This window comes from Eulemur rufifrons, chromosome 14 (genome assembly GCF_041146395.1).
Source record: "Eulemur rufifrons isolate Redbay chromosome 14, OSU_ERuf_1, whole genome shotgun sequence".
Classification (NCBI taxonomy): domain Eukaryota; kingdom Metazoa; phylum Chordata; class Mammalia; order Primates; family Lemuridae; genus Eulemur; species Eulemur rufifrons.
Window position 1 is genome coordinate 17,012,115 of NC_090996.1, and position 21,469 is coordinate 17,033,583.

Genomic DNA, 21,469 nt, shown 5'->3' on the forward strand with positions numbered 1-21,469 from the left:
CTCAGCACCACCTTGGCTACCTACGTGAGTGGCAGGGCTGGGTGACAGGACGAGACCACTCCCAGCACTATTGTGTGCCTGACTCCTCCCCACGCCCCGCCCTCCTCCTCCTGTCTCATGCCTTCTCTCCCTCCTCTTCCTCCCTTAACAGATCATGACATTTTAAATTTAACCTTTAGGTCCTCTACAAACTGGGTATTAAATAAAACTAAAAATAAAAATAAAGTCAAAGAAACGAATAAATGAAATCCTGCCTGCAAGGCAGCACCTGACAGAGAACACACTCTGATGTTCACTACGATTATCTTGTGGAATAAAGTATATGGTCTATGTTTTAAATTTTTTAAAACATTGTTTTTCCTTTTGGTTTAGCAATCTCTGAGACGGAATACTCATTCACCCCTGCCCTAAATAAAAAACACAGCAAGTCAACACCTAACAGCAAAAATGCTGTTGTGACACAGGTCTATGGATGACTAAACTAAGTACTTAGCATTTTCAAAACGACACTGCTACTAATTAAAGCCCAAAATGTAACATGAGAGCCTTCTTCTGTGTATCATGCCCAGCAGGGGAGGCTGCTTGGGTCGGTCCCAGTCTAAGGGACTCAAGGGAGACCTGATTAATAATCTGAACAGCAGTGAAACAGTAAGTGAAAAAATGGACTGGAAATGTTTTCGACGGCATCAGACACACTTGGAGAGAATCTTAAGTCAGCACCGTGCGCAGATGTGCTACGAGGAGAGGCCTTCGCCAGGCTTTGCTCCCCTGCCTGCCCAGGCCCTGCCTGGCTGCCCTGCCCCTAGAGCTGCCCCGGTGGGAGCCTGCTGAAGCCGTGTTCCTCATGCGTGTGCTGGACTGCAGGAAGGACACGGGCCGACCGGTACCCAGCTTTGTGCAGGATGCAGAGATGGGAGCTGGGCCCCAGAGAGCGGGCTCCCAGGCTGGCCAGCTCAGGTGCCACAGCAGTGACTGTGGGAGGAAGCCCCTGGGGCTGGTCAGATGGCTCCTGTAGGACGGACGGGTGAAGACCCAGCAACACTAGAGAAGCAACAACAAAACCTGTGACTCACATCTGTAGTTTCTCAAGAAACATCAACATGAGTCTGTCACTGATCCAAGGGAGGGACACACAGGCCCCTCCCTGGTAGCTCCCCAGGAAGCGCCACCCGCCACAAGCCCCACGCCCTGGGGAGCCCTGGGGAGTTCTGAGCGGCAACCCAGGCTCCTGCCCCACCCTGCGGCTGCCCTGCCTCCCAGGGGCCTGGGACGGGTGGGGGTGGACGCTGGCTCTCCCCGGCTGGGCTTAACCTGACCCTTCCCTCAGGGACCTTCAAAGAGACACAATGCACACCCGCACTCGAGCATGCGTGCGTGTAGACACACACACACACACACACACAGACGCTGGTTCTAACTCCACCCTCTAGCTAATCCTTAATCACTCCAGCCCTTGGTTTTCAAAGGGCAACTAGGCCGCTATCAGGCAGTTCATTTCTTAACGTCCATTGTAAAGAATTATTTCTTTTAAAACTAAAATTCTGAGGTGCTCCTTTAAAAATCACTACTAAATCTTAAAATAATTATTGTGCTTAGATCTTAATCCTGTTAAAACTAAATCATGTAGAGACTAATAAAAACAGTAGTTATTTTACCTACAGATTTAAAAATATCAGCAATTGAGTTAGAAATGAATGCTGTCCGAAGCCCGTGCTCAGTGAGATCACGCCTACGACGCGACACACAGGAGTGGCACCGTGTCTCTAATTCCACCCTGAGGGAGCAAAATAATGTCAGTTTATGCAAAACTGATGATTTACGAACTTCAATACAGCAAATCAGAAATAAATGACTATAACCTAAAAATATTTAAAACGGCTTTACAGAATGCTATGTGTTTTATATATACACATACATACACACATGAATATATGTTTTTTAAAACTTCTAGAAAAACTATACACTAAATTTGATGGTGAATTCTGGGGAAAGGGACTTCTACTTCTTATTTAGTCCCTACTGCATTGCTTGAAAATTTTTTGAAAGCATAGGTATTGGTTTCATAATTTTAAAAATTAACCCAATAAATATTATTTTCAGAAAGAACAAACAAATTTCATCTTCACTTGTGAGGTGGTGCAGGGTGGCCGGACCTCTTGGGTTCAATTCAAGCTCTTCCACTGAGTTAGCTGTGAGAACCTGGGAGCAAGAGGTGCCCCCCGACTGCAGCACAGCAGTGGTGGCAGAGCCTCCACCCGCCTGCGCTGGCCTGGAGGACGCCTGCTGGGGGTCGAGTCGGTCAATACACCGGGCCTGCTCAGCGCTCCTCCTAGCGCACACTGTCAGGAGCAGGTGTGTGCCAGGAGAATTTCTGGCCAAGATGCAATCAATGTTCTTTTACATTTTTTTTATTTGTACCAATCTATGGGGTGCATGTGAAATCTTGTTATGTGTATATAACACGCAGTGCTGAACTCGGAGTATTTAGGGTGTCCATCGCCCACGTGCAATACATTTGTGTTAAGTGTAGTCACCCTGCCCTGCTGTCCAACACTGACACCTACTTCTGTCTTGCTGTGTCTTACCCTTTGGCCACTTCTCTCCATCCTCCCCTTTTGCCCCTCTCAGCCTTCCCAGTCTCTTATCTCTACTTTTTTTGGAAATGAGAAACAGCAGGAAGAGGTACAGGCTGGATGGGTTTGTTTACATCAGGAAAACAGCTCTGCATGCTAAGGAAAACCATCCCCACGAGAAGACTGAGTATCTCGGGGACATCTCCTAATGGTAAAGGCTCTAGATCTTCTTCATCAAAACCCCGATTCCTCTTACAGTGACAGTCACACGGTATCAGCAAAAGCCCAGAGTTAAGTGGTTTAATTTGGAACACAGAAACATCAAATAATTTGTTTCATTGTATTTGCCTCAAACCTAGAGTGCACTAAATTTGCTCATAACCAGTACAATCAGAAGGCTGCCCACGTTATTTCTACTGGAAAGAACTTGTCTACAGCCAGTCGCGTTCAAAACATGAGGCTGTGCAGGTGGCCACGCCCAAGAGCACTCCTCCTACACAGTGCTAGATCCCCAGGGGCACTGTGACAGGCTTTAATTTGCATTTCCCTAGCTATCAATGACTGGAAACATCTTTGTGTGTCCGCTGTATTTCTTACTCTATGAGGGGATCTGCCTTTTTCTCACCATTTTATAGGACCACACACGCACAAGGATATTAACCTTACACATCCCATACATGCCAGGGACAACCTGTCGTGCACGGGGCCTAGGTGATTTCACCGCACAGTGTCTGGTCCTTCCCTGAGCCCAGAATATGTGAACTGGCTGCCACAGATCCTACTGTTCTTGCTGCTTTGGCTTTTACATTTCAAGCCATTTATAATTTATTCATCCATCTGTAACTCAAGTTTATACACAGGGAGACAAGCACTTGGCTTTATTTCCTGCCGAGCATTTCCACTCAGATTCACACGACCAAGTCACCCTGGCCTGCTCCACCCCTGCCTGCCCCCACATGCCATCTCTTGCTGGCTCCTGCAGGCCTGGACTCTCCCCATCTCCAGTCTTGCCCCTGCAAGCCCATCCTCAGCAACAGGACCTGAATGACCATCTCGCTCCCTCCGACTTCTGCTTTGGCTCCCTCAACACAGGTGGCCCTTGTCTAAATGCCCCCACCTCTCACAACCCCCTCAGGATCACCCCTGGCTGCAGGAGGCCCCCTCTGTACTTCCTGACCCCCTTCCCCATCCCCTTGGTCTAGTTACACCCCAAACTCTGCCTAGCCAACTTCCTCATCCTTAGCTTTCAGCAGAGATGCCACCTCCAGGAAGCTCTCTCAGAGCCACCCCCACCCCACCCCAGTTAGTGCCAGTGGTACCCACCCCCCCACCATCACTTAACACAAACCGTGGTAATTACGTATTAATGACTCCTTCTCTCCAGCTGGACCTTGAACTCTGAGGGCAGCAACTGTACCATCGTAGTCTCCTGCAGACCTAACCCTCACCTGCAGAACCAACGGCTCTGCATGTGCCTGCACAGCGGGAGTGTCGCTGCCCCGCACCTTGCCTCAGCTGCCACCGAGCTGCACACTCCTGCAGCCCCACCACTCTCTGCTCCGTGCCCAACCACACCCCAGAAAAATCATGCCCAAAGTGCTACAAGAATTTATGAAAAGCCATACGGGTCGTGTGTACTTGGGCCCTCTTTGTTCCTTCGCCTAGTAGAATAACCTTTCTTACATTTCTTCATCTAGTAGAACAGGAGTGTTGGCTGTCTCACTTCCAGCTGTGACAGACATCCACACCGTTCCCACGTCACCCTTTAATGCTCTGACAGATGTCCACACTGTTCCCAACTCAGCCTTTAAGAGGCTCTGTCCTTCCCACATGAAGTGTCAGGCTAGAGGTGAGCATTTTCCAGTTTGGAAGAGGTTCGTAGCATAAATATAATGGCAAGTAAAGAACACATAACTTGATCTGTTTTTCATATTCCAGTTATAGCTTATATCTTCCAATATTGTTAATTTAAGATCAAAATAAAATAAATAGAATGACTAAGAACAAAGCAACCAGAAAAAGGGCTGCTCTGTTTTCAAACTACACATGCCCCAGGGAGCCTCTCCCTCCCCGCTGGGAACCAGGGAACCAAACATCTGGATGTGATCACTTCCACCCTACTTGTCTGTGACTGGCAGTTTAATTCTGCACAAATGTCAAAAAATGCCTGTCACACAGATCTCACTGCCTGAACAAAAATTTACAACCGACAGCCACTCACCTACTCAACTAGATGAAAACAAAAGCACCAACCTAACAAGCACGCTTAATTACAGATACAATTTAAACTATAAGACCAACTGAAGAATTATACAAGTTGCTTAATGAAGTAGAGCCAATTGTAACATCTGACAAAATAAATAATACATAATAAGCAGCAACCTCATGTTCTCTGTTTTCCATCTGTCACCTCCAAGTTTATTTTGGCCCAGTGGATGCTTCCAACACAGACCCAGCAGGTCTAGTCTCCTCTATCCGAATACCATGGGAGGTAAGTGGTCCAAAATAGCGATTATTTCCAAATTTAGGAAGCAAGAGGAAGAAGGAAACTAGAGCACGTTTTCAACCAACCAAGTGGTAATGCAACCCTCCAGCAGGCAGCAACCGCACAACTACCCACTGAGCATTCGCAGCCACAAGTTGAGTCCAATGTCACGGTGCTCCGGAGCCGAGACCGTCCTGTTTCCAGCCTGCCTTAAGAGCCCGGATGAACACCTTCTGATCTGTTCAGGACCACCTGGGCTGAATCATCAGGGAGCTTTATGAGGCACACTACAATTCCCTGGACTCTGGTTCACCCTGAAGCATTAGGATGCAGAAGGATGGTGTCACTTTGTCACCACCTCTCCTAAAACACTGCATGGCATTTACGATTAATTTAAAGCCAATTTACATCGGCTTTATTTTCAGAATCTGGCAACACTATAAAGCGGACTGTTCAGGAGACCATTTGATTATCGTAAATTCAGGATCAGAAACAATGGTTGTGACCTGACAACACACTCCATTAAATACCAGCATTCTTCGAAAACAGGGCACCCAAGAATTTCCAGTTAAAAATGATGTATTGAACATAGATGTTAGCTTCCACTCTCTTGCAGGCACCCTTTGAAAAGGGGTTACTTTTTAAAGACATATATTAATGAGAGCAAAAAGAAAGGGAGAGAAGAGAATAGTAAAGAACTTCTGGAAGCTAGACAGAAAATGAAAACTGACTCAGGCCAGAAAAATGTGAATTGTAAACTTGCAATGGGAACGCTGAGCCACAATGTAATTTTCATCATGGAACCCTCAACAGGCTCAAGAATTAGTGGCACCTGTTTACATTTGGAAGTAAAGGTGTAAGATAGAACCAAGATACAGGAGGAATTGAATACTGAAAGTCTGTTTAAGCAGCAGTTAGGTAATACCACATGATCATCTCAATTGGTGGAGAAAAAGCACCTGGTAAACCCCAACACCTTTCATGATGCAAACACTCAACAAACTAGGAAAAGAAGAGAACTTCCACCACATGATAAAGGGCATCTATGAAAAACCTACAGCTAACACCATATTCAAAGGTGAAAGACTGAAAGCTTTCCCCTGAGAGCAGGAACAAGATAAGGATGTCCACTTTCACCACTGCTATTCAACACTGCACTGGAAGTCCTAGCCAGAGCAAGTAGTCAAGAAAAAAGGGGGAAAAGAGCATACAAATTGGAAAGGAAGAAGTACAACTACCTTTATTCTCAGATGACTGATCTCATATATAGAAAATCCTAAAGAATCCACCAAAAAACTGTTAGAAGAAACAAATTCAGCAAAGTTGTAAGATACAAGATCAACACACAAAAATTAGTTGCATTTTTATACACTGGCAATGAACAATCTGAAAGTGAAATTAAGAAAATAATTCCTGGCTGGGCGCGGTGGCTCACGCCTGTAATCCTAGCACTCGGGAAGGCCGAGGCAGGCGGATTGTTTGAGCTCAGGAGTTCGAGACTAGCCTGAGCAAGAGCGAGACCCCCGTCTCTACTAAAAGTAGAAAGAAACTATATGGACAGCCAAAAATACATATAGAAAAATTAGCCGGGCATGGTGGCACGTGCCTGTAGTCCCAGCTACTGGGGAGGCTGAGGCAGGAGGATCGCTTGAGCCCAGGAGTTTGAGGTTGCTGTGAGCTAGGCTGATGCCACAGCACTCTAGCCTGGGCAACAGAGTGAGACTCTGTCTCAAAAAACAAAAAAAGAAAAGAAAATAATTCCTTTTACAATAACATCAAAAAAAATAAAAAACTTAGGAGTACATTTAATCAAAGAAGTACAAGACTTAAACACTGAAAATGGCAAAACACTGTTGGAAGAAATTAAAGACCTACATAAATGGAAAAACATTCCATGTTCATGGACATAAAAACTTAATACTGTTAAGATGGCAATACTCCCCAAATGATGTACAGGTTCAATATAATCTCTTCTTTTTTTTTTTTTTTTTTTTGAGACAGAGTCTCGCTCCGTTGCCCTGGCTAGAGTGAGTGCCGTGGCGTCAGCCTAGCTCACAGCAACCTCAAACTCCTGGGCTCAAGCAATCCTCCTGCCTCAGCCTCCCGAGTAGCTGGGACTACAGGCACGCGCCACCATGCCTAGCTAATATTTTCTATATATTTTTAGTTGTCCAGCTAATTTCTTTCTATTTTTAGTAGAGACGGGGTCTCGCTCTTGCTCAGGCTGGTCTCAAACTCCTGACCTCGAGCAATCCTCCCGCCTCAGCCTCCCAGAGTGCTAGGATTACAGGCGTGAGCCACCGCGCCCGGCCTCAATATAATCTCTATCAAAATCCCAATGGGGCTTCTTTGCAGGTATGGAAAAGCTTATCCTTAAATTCCTATGGAACTGCAATGTGTCCCAAATAGCAAAAAACAATCTTGAAGAACAAAGTTGGAGGACTCGCACTTCCCAACTTTGAAACTTACTACACAACAGTACGGATACAGACAACAGAACTGAGAGTCCAGGATGTGACCATACATCCATGGTCAACTGACTTTGACAAGGGTGTCAAGACCACTCAATAGCAAAAAAAAGTCTCTTCAACAAATGATGCTAGAACAATTGGATTCCCACATGGAAAATAATGAAGTTAGATCCCTATTTCACACCATACACAAAAATGAACTCAAAATGGATCAAAAGCCTAAATATAAGAGCTAAAATGATAAATCTCTTAAAACATAGGGATAAATATTCATGACCTTGGATTCAGTAAAGGATTCTTAGATATGACGCCAAAAACATGAGCAACAAAAGAAAAAAATAGGTAAATTTGACTTCATCAATTTGTGCATCAAAGGGCACTATCAAGAGTAAAGAGACAATCAAAGAATGGGAGCAAGTACTTGCAAATCATACATCCAATGAGAGTCTAGTATCCAGAATACATAAAGAACTCTTACAACTCAAGAAAAAGACAACACAACTAAAAAACAAGGAAAGGACCTGAACAGACATTTCTCCAAAGATATACAAATGACAAATAAGGACATGAAATGATGTTCAATGTCATGAAGGAAATGCAAATCAAAACCAAATGAGATGGTCATAACTATACTAACCACTAAGATAGTCATAATTTAAAAAAAAAGGAAAGAAAATAACAAGTGTTGGCAAGGATGTGGAGAAAGTGAAGCTCTCCCACATTGTTGGTGCAGCCACTGTGAAAAATAGTTTGGCAGTTTCTCAAAAAGCTAAAAATAGTTAGCACAGGATCCAGCAACTCCATTCCTAGGTATATACCCAAAGAATTGAAAATGAGTGCTCAAACCCATACACAAATATTTATAGCTGCATTACTCACAATAGTCAACAGGTGGAAAACAATCCAAATGTCCATCAACAGATGAATGGATAAACAAAATAGTATATCTATATGCAATGGAAAGTTATTTAACCATAAAAAGGAATGAAACACTGATACATGCTACAACATGGATGAACACTTGAAGACATTACCTTAAGTAAAAGCAGCCAGACACAAAGGGTTACACATTGTATGATTCTATTCATATGAAAGATCCAGAACAGGCAAATCCATAGAGACAGAAAGCAGAGTAGTGGTTGCCAGGGGCTGGGGAGGAGGAGGAGTGGAACTGACTGCTCCGTGGGAACGGGCTTTCTGTTTAGGGTGATGAAAAAGTTCTGGAACTAGAAGGTGGTGATGGTTGCACAACACTGTGAATATACTTAATACAACACCACTGAACTCTACAGTTTAAAATGGTAAAAATGGTTAATTTTATGTGTATTTTAGCACAATTAAAAAAAACAGGAGAATGAGAAGATACTGCATATATGAAGTCAGAACATGTTGATAAATTTGAGAGGAGAAAAAAAAGAGTTCTGGGAAATTTAAAACATGATGGCCAAATTAAAATGCCACATAGATGAGTTGGAAGAAAAGATTAAGGAGAGCTCCTAGAAAGTGGAACAAAAATGGAAAATGGGACAAATAAAGACAAGAAAATTAGAAAACCAGCCCAACAAGTCCAGTGCCCAAATAATTGCATTTCCAAAACACAGAAAAAAGTAAACAAAGAAGAGGAATTATAGAAATAACTTGAGAAAATTCTCCAGAACTAACGATCATGAGTTTCCAGAATTAAAGGAACTATGAAGTATCCAACAAAACAGACGAAAAGAGAATCAAAACACGTTTCTGCGCCCCGAAGGAAGCGGGAGAAAAAGCAGATTGTACAAAGGATCTCACGCCAAGGATTAGAATTAGAGCAGCACTGCTCAGAGTAAGAAGACAAAATTAGGAGTTTTCAGCGGGAATCACACAGCCAAGGCCAACTGACGAAGAAGCGCCCCGGGAGAGCAGACCCCTTTGGCCGGCCCGGAGCCCAGGTCTTACCGCCCAAGGCCGCGGGGCGCGGGGACGCACCACAACAGCAGCAGTGACCGGGCTGTACCCGCCTCGGCAGGTGCCCCGGGGCCGCCCCGCCCCCGGCGCGGGGTTCACACCCGCACGCGCACCGTGCCCGGGACTTGGGCTGCAAAGACGCCCCGGGGCGGGACGCGTGGGGCCGGGACGCCCAGGATTCCGAGCCCAGCCAGGGCCTCGCGGCCGAGACCCGAGAGCGACCCCTGCACGCTCTTCCCCCGAGAGCGCGGCCACGGCGGAGGGCGGCGGCGGCCGTTGGCGGACCAGGCGGGCCCGCGGCTCCGCCCGTCCCCGCCGGCCCGGCCCGCAGCCCGCCGTGACGGGCGCGCCCAGCTCCAGTTCCCGCCCGAGCCCGGGCCCCAACGTCCCCTGCCGCGACCCCCGCCCCGACCGCCCCCACCGGACCCGGCCGGGTTGCCTGCCCTCACCTGCTCGCGCCGCCGCCCTAGGCCTCGTCCGCACCGCCCAGGCCCAAGAGGACGCGCTGCCTGCGCCAGCCAATCGCACGCCGCGCCCCGAGCCGGGGCGGGAGCAATGCAGACGTTGACCAATCCCGAGCGCGCGACCTGAAACTCCCTGGCCAATGACGGGGCGGCTGCTGGCCGCGGGCGCCGCGCAGTGGGAGGGGCTGCGGTCGCGTCACCGGGCGGGGCGGCTTTTGGGGGCGCATCCCGAGGAGGGGCGGCAGGTCCGGGGCCGGCCGCCGCCCAGCCCCTGGGACTCTGCAGCCGGAGACTTGGCTGCCAGCACCTCCTGCGCCGCGGCTCAGGAGACAGCCGCAGTTCGCGGAGCCTCGGCCTGCCCGCGCAGCTGCCCCTGCTCTGCAGCCCCCAAGACCACGGCGTGCCCCCACCCCCCTGCTCTGCAGCCCACCGCGTGCCCCCACCCCTCTGCTCTGCAGCCCCCCAGGCCCACCGCGTGACCCTACCGCTTTCCTCTGCAGTCCCCCAGGCCCACTGTGTGCACCCTCCCCCTTCAGGCCGCAGGGTCCACACAGGGGCCCCAGTGCACTGCCCCGCCCCCCGGACAACCTCTGTGGACCGCACTGGGAGAAAGCTGGATGCGCCTTCTGCTCCGTCTGGCTGGTTGCAGGGCTGGCTTTTCCTGCGTGGAATTCACAGGTTCCCTTTTCCACGTGCTGGGACTGCACCAAATATTGCAAATATCTCTTTGCTCTTTGCATGTTTTAACTGAAATATAATTTACGTAAAGTAAGATTCACCTTTCTCAAATGTGTGGTTCGATGTGTTTTGACAAATATATACAGCTGTGTGACTGTTGTGGCAATCAAAATACAGCACGTTTCCTTCTCCCTCCCGGAAAATTTCCCTGCCCAGGCCCTGTGCAGTCACCCCTCCCCAGGCCCACTCGCTAATTTGTGGTCCTACAGCTTTCCCTTTTCCAGGAGGTTCTTAAACGCAACCACAGATGCAGCTTCCTGAGACCAGGTTCTTCACTTGGCGTGTTCATCCATGTTGCTGCACGGGGATGTTCTTACTGCTGAGCAGGGTTCCCCATTCCAAGGGTTTATCCGTCCGCTTCACTAGTTGGGGGGTTGGCGAACTTTTTCTGTAAAGGGCCAGATAGTAAATATTTTCGGCTTTTTGGGCCACACCATCTCTATTGCAAATCCTCAACTCTGACACACAGAAGCGAAAGTGCAGACATGTTCCAGTAAGTGTATTTACACAGACAGGCGGTGGCTGGCCAGGACAGTGGGCCGGTTCGCTGAACCCTGCACCAATTGCTGGACATTTGGGATATTTCCAGGTTTTGGTTGGTGTTATGAATAAAGCCTCTATAAGCACCCACAGGCAGGTCTTTGTGCAGACGTTTCTCTTAGGCATAGTGCTTTGGTTTTTATTATCTATTCTCCACTTTTCTCTCCATAACACTTTAGATATATAAACTATTTTTTTTAATAGAGCTTTGGGGCTGGTGGAGGTGGCTCACACCTGTAATCCTCACACTTAGGGAGGCCGAGGCGGGAGGATGGCTTCAGGCCAGGAGTTCGAGACCAGCCTGAGCCACATATTGAGCCCGTGTCTCTACAAAAATACAAAATATAGAAAAAGTAGCTGGGTGTGGTGGCACACACCTGTAGTCCCAGCTACTCGGGAGACCGAGGCAGGAGGATCCCTTGAGCCCAGGAGTTTGAGGCTACAGTGAGCTATGACACCATTGTACTTTAGCCTGGCTACGGAGCAAGACCCTGTCTCAAAAAAAAAAAAAAAAAAAAATATTAGAATATGAACTTCGATGGCCCTTACACTGCTATTAAAATCTTGAATTAGATGTATTGTTTAAACTGATCTGTGTGGGGGAAAGATTCTGGCAGACGGTCCTGCCCCTGTGCACCCAGAGCCCCTGCCTGGGCCTCCTACTGGAGAAGTGGACGTTCAAGTGCTACCAATCCCTGAGCAGGCTGGTCTCCACCCCATCCACTCTGGAGGGCCAGGACAGCCTGTAAGGCTTCCGTCTCTGGAGCTCATGGAGGGAGGACATCTGGGGGTTCTGTGCCTCCAGAGCACAACAGGCCAGCCTGTTTTGCTGAGTTCCCGCGAGATAGCAGTACTTTCTTCTGGGTGAGCTCACCCTTGAATTTGGCAGCGGGTTCTGCCTTTCGGTTGTAAACAGAACCTGACTCCAGAGAAACCCAAGCCTTAAGGCTTTGTGCCACCTGGAGGAGGGGCCTGCGTGAAGGAAAATTACCCAGCCATCTCCTCTAGGCTCAGGAAATCCCTTTCTCTTAAGGAAGCAATTCGACTTCTCCACGTGCTGGTTCTCCGTCCTGTGGCTTCTGGTTCCTGCTTTGGGCAGGAAGCATCCACAAAGGAAATGGTTTTGCTGCTGGTGGTTGTACCCTGCGGCCGGTGAGGCCGGCTCCTCCGCTCCTGGTCCCCATGTGGGTTCAGGGCTGGTGCCTCTGCAGGAAGTGGTGAGAGGAGCATGTCAGAGAGCTGCAACAATCCCCGCTTCGCCCAGGTTTTCCAAAACCCAGAATCCAAAACTCCATACCCAGATGCTGTCACTGTTGACAAGGGATCTGTCTCTGTTTTGACTCACCACCCGCCCCTAAAGCAACAGTGACAAGAGCTGCAGAGAGACACACAGGAGGGGAGACCAGGCTCCACCCTCATGAGGATAGAGAATGGCCGTGGGGACTTCAAGAGAAGGGCTGACCCAGGGACCCAGACAGGCTCCAGGGCAGGCCCCTTCCTGCCTCTTCCAGCACCTGGGGCTCCTGGGTCCCTTGGTGTGTGGCGCTCTCTCCCTAATCTCTGTCTGTCTTCGCTGCCTTCTCCCCTTGTCTGTCTTGCTCTTTTATAAGGACACTTGTTCTTGGGGTCAGGGCCGGCTCTGAGCCAGGATGATCTCGTCTTGAGATCTTTACCTTAATTACTTCTGCAAAGACCCTTTTCCAAATAGGGTCACATTCTGAGGCTCCAGCAAGACACAATGGTGGGGGCACCATTCAACTACTATAGTTGTTCAGCAAACTTGCCCAGAGATGCCCCACCGCCCGATTCTTTGCTAAATAAAATAGTTTGCACCCTAAACAGAAACAAAATGCCTCCAGAATTCCCCTCTACCTGCTTCCTCATTTCTCTTCTCTTTTCAGCAAAACTCCTTGAAAGAATCGCCTGTGCTCCCCCTTTCCGCCCAGTCCCTCCTGTTCTCTCTAGAACCCACCCTCACCATGAGGCCAAAATGACCCTGGTCAAGGCCACTGTCCTGCGATCTGCTAAAGTCCACGGGTGGCTCTCAGGCCCCACCCCCGGGTCTCTCCAGGGTTGCCTCCCACTGCTCTCCTGCACACCCTTCTTCCCAGTGACGTCTCTCTGGTTCGCCACTGGCCCGAGGCTCCTTCTTCCCTTCTGCACTGGTTCTCCCTCATCTCCCTGACCTCCAGGCCTTGGTGGCTTCTTTCTGTCTACGTTCAATACCACCTGTAAGCCGGTGATGCCCAAACCCACGTCTCTAGACGGGAGTGCCCAGAACTCCTGGTGCATGTGTCCGATTGCCCTTCTCCATCTCCTCTTGGGAATTCACAGCATCTCCAATGTGACATCTCCGAGTTGGAATTCCTGATCTCAGCCCAGTCCTGCTCCTCCTCGGGTCCTCCTCATGTCAGTCAAGGGCACCTGTTCCTTCCTGTCCCTCATTTCCCCAACCCTGGAGCCCTCCCTGACCCTCTCCTGGCCCCACACTCATCGGTGAGCTCCAGCTCTGCCTTTGAAGCCATCCAGAGCTTGAGCCCATCCCACCCCTCCGCTCTCCCACCCTGGCCCATCCCACGTCCGTCCTGCTGGGACGCGGCAGCCACCTCCCAGCCAGTCTCTCTGCTTCCACTCCTGGCCTCAGACTCTTCTCAACAGACTCGGGGCCTGTCAGAGCCTGCCCCTCCCCATGGACGATGGCCAGGATCCCAGGTCACTCTGGAGAAACCTGAGTCCCCACAGCGGCCCAGAGGGCCGTGTTTTCTAATTGAGGTGAAATTCAGGTTACATAAAATTAAGCATTTTGTGGGAATGCAAAATGATGCAGCCACTGCAGAAAACAGTGTGGCGATTCTTCAAAAAATTAAACACAGAATTACCATCTGATTTAGCAATGCCACTTCCGGCATGTACCCAAATAACTGAGAGCAAAGTCCCCCAGAGATATCTGCACGCCCATGTCGGTAGCCTCCTTGTTCACAACAGCCAAAGAGGGAAGCAACCCAGCGGCCGCCGACAAAGAGGAGATAAACAAACCGTGGACACGCAGTGGAAGGTTATTCAGCCTCGAAAACAGAGGCAGTTCTGACCCAGGTGACCATGTGGACGAACCCTGAGGACATTATGCCGAGTGAAACCAGCCAGACACAAAGGACAAACACTTGTGACTCCGCTCACACACGACACCTGGAGCCGTCAAAGTCACAGAGATAGAAAGTAGGAAGGTGGGTTGAAAGGCGCTGGGGACGGTTTTGTTTCATGGGGACGGAGTTTCAGTTTAGGAAGATGAAAAAGTCCTGGAGATGGAGGGTGGTGACGGCCGCACCACAGCGCGAATGTGCTCGATGCCGCTGAGCCGGGCACGTAGAAATGGTTAAGATGTGTATTTTAATCACTTAAACCATTCAACCATGTGATGTGTATTTTACCACATTTCTTAAAAATTAAAAATGAACCATTCTGAAGAGTGCAATTCAGTGGAATGCAGTATATCCACAATGCTGTGCAGTCACGACCTCTACCCAGTTCTAGAACTTTCTTGTCACCCACCAAAGGACCTCTGGCACCTGTTAAGCAGTTACACAGTCCGCCCCCACACCTGCTGGCTTTGTTTTAATTTATCACTCTCTCACTAATTTACTTTGTTTAATGTCTGTCTTCCCACCACCGAAACGAAAGCTCCGCCAGGGAAGGGATTTTTGTCTGTTTTGTTTGCTGCAGGCCCCCAAGCCTGGTGCCCAGGGGCCTCAGCGACTGCCTGGTGGGTGGTCCGAGCGTCTGGGATGAGTCTGGAGTGTGTCTGCTCTGAGTTTCCGGACCTGCGGACTCAACACAGACTGCGGCATGTTTGTTGGACCCTGCACAGAGTTTTAAGAAAACATGAATGAGTTGCCAATATTTAAAAGGCTTAAACATTTTTTAAAATCTGGAATTCCCATTTCTCTTTAAAAATCAGAGTATCAGGCAAGGCTAGGCCAGCTGTGCCATGGTCACACCCAGGCCCGAGAAGAGAGGCCCTTCCTTTAGGGTAGACGTGTGGCCTCCTCCATGCAGTTCCCGGAAACAGACACGTACCTCTCCAGGGATGCAGGGGTGGACGCCCTGACCCCTGAGGCCCTCCAGGGTTCCGGAGAGGCGAGGGAGGGCTCAGAACTGGCCAGCTGGGCTGCCCAGGCCATCTGGAGGGAGCCACCCCCGAGGTCTTCCTGTGGGCAGAATCCTCCCACTGGAATGTAAAATCCACCTGTTTGGGGCTGTACCCTGTTCCGAGGGAAAAAGGGCAAGTTTGAAAATAGTGATTCAGGATGGGAGAGAGTAACAGGCTGCACCTGTGCCTTGGATCCGGGGGCCTGGGAACGTGCGGCTGGAAACCAGCCTCCAAGGGAGGAGAGAGAAAGCCGCAGAGACCAGGAGGGTGGGTTCCTGGGGCCGAGCTGCGGGGTGTCCGCCGCAGAGCCTGAAGGGACATGTCCACTCAGGGATCAAGGTGCCAAGGAGAAGAGCAGCTGTCATCATGGCACTGGACTAATTGGTTATAGGTTATTAAGTATGAAGTGTCCAATTTCCTTGAGTACTAAGTTTTACAGTTGATATCTATGACATGTCACTTTGTCACTTCTTGTTTTGTTTATTGGGATTATCTTTCAAAAATTTTTTTAGAGAAATTTTTGTGAAACCATGGATAAGTCAAAAATTCCTGTTATTTTCTAATATGAGTTCCGTCATGGAACCAATGCAGCGCAGACAGCTCGAAATATTAACGGAGTGTTTGGGAAGGATGTGGCTAATGAACGCACAGTATGTCAGTAGTTTGAGAAGTTCCATTCTGGTGATTTTAATCTTGAAAATGAGCCACGTGGGTGACCTGAGCCCAAAGTGGATAATGATGAGCTGAAAGCTATAGTGGAAGCAAATCCATCTCAACCTACCCGTGAATTAGCAGCAAGGTTTGATGTTACTATTCAAACAATATTGGACCATTCAAAACAAATGGGCAAGGTAAAGAAGCTGGATAGAGGGGTTCCACATGCATTAAACGAGCGTCAAAAGAGAAATTATCTCCAAGCTTGCTTGCATTTCTTTGCTGTCACGACATAAAGGCGAACCATTTCTACACTGTATTGTTACATTGATGGAAAATGGATTTTTGTTGACAATCGAAAGCCTTTGTCACAATGGTTGGATAAGGATGAAGTGCCAAAACACAGTTCAAAACTGAATATTTATCAAAAAAAGCTAATGGGGTCTGTTTGGTGGTCCAGCACTGGTATTATCCATTACGGCTTCATGAAACCTGGTCAATCGATTACAGCAGATGTCTACTGCAACCAGTTGGATGAAATGATGAGTATGCTTGTGATTAAGCAGCTCAGATTGGTCACTAGAGACAGAACAATCCTCTTGCAAGACAACGCTCGACTACATGTCATACAAACAACACTGCTCAAACCACAGAAGCTGGACTTGGAAACTCTTGTCATCCACCGTATTCACCAGACCTTACACCAACTGACTACCACTTCTTCTAGACTTCGGACCACTTCTTGCAAGGAAAAAATATTCAATTCTCAACAAGCTGTGGAAAATGCCTTTGGTGATTTCACAGCCACTCACTCTCCAGGCTTCTTCGTTGCTGGCATAAACAAGCTACTGTTAAGATGGCAAAACTGTGTGGACAGTTTAGGTGCATACTTTGATTAACTGTACTGTTTCTTGTTTGAGATATAATAAACTACACTTTTGATTCAAAATCAGACATTTCATATTTAATGACCTAAATATTATTTTTCCACTTCACAAGCAATACCCGGGTGTTGTTGGGAAAAAACTCTTAGAATGAAGGGGGAAACGTGATAACACCATAGTGACCCATAAGAAATAACCACTATTCACGTTTTGGATATTATCTGACATACCTCTCTGTTTTAGACAAAAATGGAGTCACACACACATACTGTTTTGAAACCTGCCTTCTTCACTGGTCTGAGTCACGACGGCTGAGACGCATCTCCCAAGAGTGAACGTTGAGGGCGTCTCCAGTCCACGGTGCTGGAGAAACATCCTCGAACGCCCACCTTTGCCCTCGTGTCCTGGTATTCCTTAGAATAAATTCCTGGAAGTGGAACTGCCAGGTCAAGGGAGGGGCTGTGAGTGGAGGAAACATCTTCTGGAAAACAAACACTGATGGGGCGGAGTTTCCCAGGCTGTGGGTTGAGACTCTGTTTCTGATACCACGAGATTTAAAGCTACTGAGCACCTGGAATGGGCCCAGGGTGCCCAAGTTTTCAAGCACTAACCCAGGACACAGCCACACCAGACCCTTTCCCCAAAACATAGCAATGTAAAATACAATAAATAATTATCCACAGGTGTGCTATTTGTAAGGCTGGTGGCAGGCACCCCTCCTCTCCCTAATGAAAAAAAGAAGAAGCCCAGGAGACCTGCCAAAAACAATGCCTGCAGGGCCCAGTTAAAGAATAGCCACATCTGGATGGTTATCCTGATAAGGGTCTCGGTTCCTGGAATCTATACATGCCACCAGCCCCTCCTAGTTCTCAATACTCACCCTAAAACCGTAATGGAAAATTCCTTACTCTTCACGCCGGAAACCCCCATCCCCCAGCTCTAAAAACATACATATATAAGCCCACTCAAAACTTCTGGGCGGGCCGGCGCAGTGGCTCACGCCTGTAATCCTAGCACTCTGGGAAGCCGAGGCGGGTGGATCTCTCGAGGTCAGGAGTTCGAGACCAGCCTGAGCAAGAGCGAGACCCCCGTCTCTACTAAAAATAGAAAGAAATTATCTGGCCAACTAAAAAAAATATGTATAGGAAAAATTAGCTGGGCATGGTGGTGCATGCCTGTAGTCCCAGCTACTCAGGAGGCTGAGGCAGTAGGATCGCTTGAGCCCAGGAGTTTGAGGTTGCTGTGAGCTACCCTGATGCCACGGCACTCACTCTAGCCCGGGCAACAGAGTGAGGCTCTGGCTCAAAAAAAAAAAAAAAAAAAAAACCATCTGGGCGGCGTGACTTCTTGGGCCCCTCTCTCGGGACCTGTGAACCTCGCCCGGGCCCCTCTCTTGGGGCCCGTTACCCTCGCCCGGGAGCGCTCAAATAAAGCCTCATTGCTTACCCCTTTCAACTCTGCTCGTCTTTCTCTGGCGCCGACCATCCAAAAACCTTACACTATTATTGTAACACAAACTATGAACAAAGGTGTTTCTTTGTAAACATGTATTAGTCTGAATTATTTACTTTTCTGTTAGAGAAATGCTATTATTTAAACAAAAAAACCATAGGACTAGTTAAAACAGTGGCACTTAGTAGTAATATTGGGAATAATGAGAGAAATATGACTGTGTTTTTTCTAATGTTTCTTTCTGTCCTCTAATATAGCAATTTCTTTAAAATGTTTTGGCCGGGCGCGGTGGCTCACGCCTGTAATCCTAGCACTCTGGGAGGCCGAGGTGGGCGGATCGTTTGAGCTCAGGAGTTCGAGATCAGCCTGAGCAAGAGCGAGACCCCATCTCTACTAAAAATAGAAAGAAATTATATGGACAGCTAAAAATATATACAGAAAAAATTAGCCGGGCATGGTGGTGAATGCCTGTAGTCCCAGCTACTCGGGAGGCTGAGACAGGAGGATCGCTTGAGCTCAGGAGTTTGAGGTTGCTGTGAGCTAGGCTGACGCCACGGCACTCACTCTAGCCTGGGCAACAGAATGAGACTCTGTCTCAAAAAAAAAAAAAAAAAAAAAATGTTTAAAAACTTTTTATTGGCTATTTAAATCTTATAGGCTTTGCCATTATGTATTCTGAAGACACAAACATACAGTTAATGAGATAATTATAGATTTGCACATAGTTATAAGAAATAATACACCATGTCCCCAACAGTGTCACAACCAGGACACTGACATTGAAACAGCCCACCAGGCTTACTCAGTTTCCCGTTTTGACCTCTGCTCACTGGAGTGTATGTGTAGCTCTAGGGGCTGCGTCTGACATGTGTGCTCAAGTGTCCGCCCTGAGGTGACACGGACAGTTCTGACCCCACGGGCTCTCCCTGTGGCCCCTTCATAGTCACACCCCACCTTCCACCCGCTCCCTAACTCCTGGCAACCACTGATCGGTCCTATTTTTTCTGAAACTTTGTGATTTCAAGAACACTGTGTACATGGTATCGTACAGCATGTGACCTTGTGAGGTCGGCTTTATTTGCTCAGCGTAATTCCCTGGAGATTCACCCGAGTTATTTTGTATGTCAATATTTTGTTCCCTTTAGTCTAAGACTTTTAAAAAGTAGCATACAAATACAATAGGACTAATCAAACAGATACTGCGTATGTTTGGTAAAGTATAGCAGTGACGTGTTTCTTTCTGCCCCGATCCAGCAGGGTGTTTTCATCTGTTCCTCATCCAACAACACGTCCTGACCCTCCTGCAGCCACGACACCTTCTCTACAGTCAGGCGTTTAGTTCACAGCCACGTGCAGCTCTGCTCCTGTGCGTTCCTCGTGTCAGTCCAGCGTGACGACATCTCGCTTGCAACACCGGTTTACTGCTTGTGAGAATAAGTTTCCATCTCTCAAAAACTGTCCATCCACTTTGTATTTACGGGTTATTTTGATAAACCAGCTGTTTTTTAATCAAGTCCTTTCCATATATAAACTGATGGCATTGCCTGTCCATGTCTACAGTGTCCATCTTTAAACACTCCGAAGCCCACTGGAAGTCACCGTATGTTAAACCTCTCTTTCTCAGTGAAAATCATTTTAAAGCGCAGAGGTAACTGAGACTTGAAATCAAAGTTGGCAAAGGAATGAGAAAGTCATTTTAAGCTTGGCTGTCCTTTTCTGGTGACATTCTTTTGAGATCCAAGGCAGTCGTGACTTCCCCAAAATGAGCTGTCTTTTCTCCGTAGTTACCGTCACAGCCTACTGAGGACGTCGAACAGCTCAGATGCCGTCAGCGCATCCACGTTTCCTCTTCAAAGACCATCCAACAGTTCTGGAGAAAAAGCGTAAAACTTCTGTTTCCCTTTCTCCGTTTTCAAATCTGTGTATTTCCAAAGTGGAGAAGGACATTCTTCTTGTCCCATACTTTGAAAAATAAGATTTTCCGACAAGCAGACATCTTCACGTCTTTTCTACCAGCAGCAGTGACAGCTCTCGTGTAGGAAATGTTAAGGCAGCCGTCTTTTTCCATTTCTATAAAGTCAAAAATCTCACTGTACCTACACCTTTTGAGGAACCTAGAAGGTGACCAAAACTGTCATGATGACATCCCCAGTGCCACTGGGAAGTAAATCTCACCTTGATCGTGTTGTGCACAAGGTGTGCAGCACACTGGACAGGTAAAACATTTTCACTGCCTGTGGTAACCAGACGACAGACTGAGGCACTTTCCCAGCGTTTACATTTGCCAAATATGCAGAGAGACGAGCAAAGTCTAGTTTGCATTTCGACAAGACGTCAGCAATCGTTTGTTTGATGCCTTCTGTGGTTTCATTAAAATCTTCGTAGACATGGAGAAGGTGATTTGAAACTCCCTTTTCCAAGCTGAAGTAACTGAGAGCTGGAGAATGTTTCCTCGCAGGGCCTCGAGACACGCCATAGAAAGCGTCACCGTTGGTGACACCCGGCAGCTCAGCTCCACACTGTCATCAAAGTGTCCCCTATTGTTCCCCACGGGACATGTGAGTTCCTACCTCAGCTTCCCACGGCCATCGCGGGAATGCGGTGACGCTGCATGACCACGAGCGTGGTGGGCCCAGCGGGTCCAGAGGCCAGCATTTCCGATGGAGCGCTGGCGGCTTTTCAGGAGATGAAAAAGCTGGAGACTGATCTAGAAGATCTTGCCTATCTCGTCGGGAACCTGAGCTTGCGTCTCCAAACCCACTTTCACTCCCTTCTCCACCACGCCCAACCCCAAATTCTTTTCCAAAAATTGTGTAGGATGCTCTGTGTTGGTTACTCACCTCCGTAAATCCGGTTGTGTGTCCTTCTGTAGTTATTAATTCAGCTGACAGGTGCTGGGCTCCTCCGTCGGTGATGACTGGGTCACAGTGGCGTTGGTATGGTAATCACTTCCATCTCATTATCTGAACTCTTAGAAAACATGGTCACCACACTCACCATGCTAAGAATTAAACCAGCGCTATCTCAGTACGAAGCACAACCCACAAGCAACGTCGAAGACTAACAGTTAACGCTTATGGTCAGAAAGCACTTAAATTGCACCAGTAAGTCACATCC

General features: G+C 48.1%; 1 protein-coding gene across 6 annotated transcripts in view; it reads right to left on the reverse strand.

The window, feature by feature from the left end:
• The window catches only part of SUN1 (Sad1 and UNC84 domain containing 1), a 55,644-nt gene extending 45,690 nt beyond the window's left edge, over positions 1-9,954 (reverse strand). For 4 of the 6 annotated variants that reach the window (XM_069486678.1, XM_069486677.1, XM_069486676.1 and 1 more), the window contains exon 1: positions 9,923-9,954. The gene's annotated coding sequence lies outside the window, so the exon portion shown is untranslated. Of the gene's footprint in view, positions 1-1,659; positions 1,775-9,464; positions 9,577-9,922 lie in introns of those variants that run through there. The other 2 variants (XM_069486673.1, XM_069486674.1) reach the window with 2 other exon arrangements.
• Positions 9,955-21,469: the final 11,515 nt, after the last annotated feature.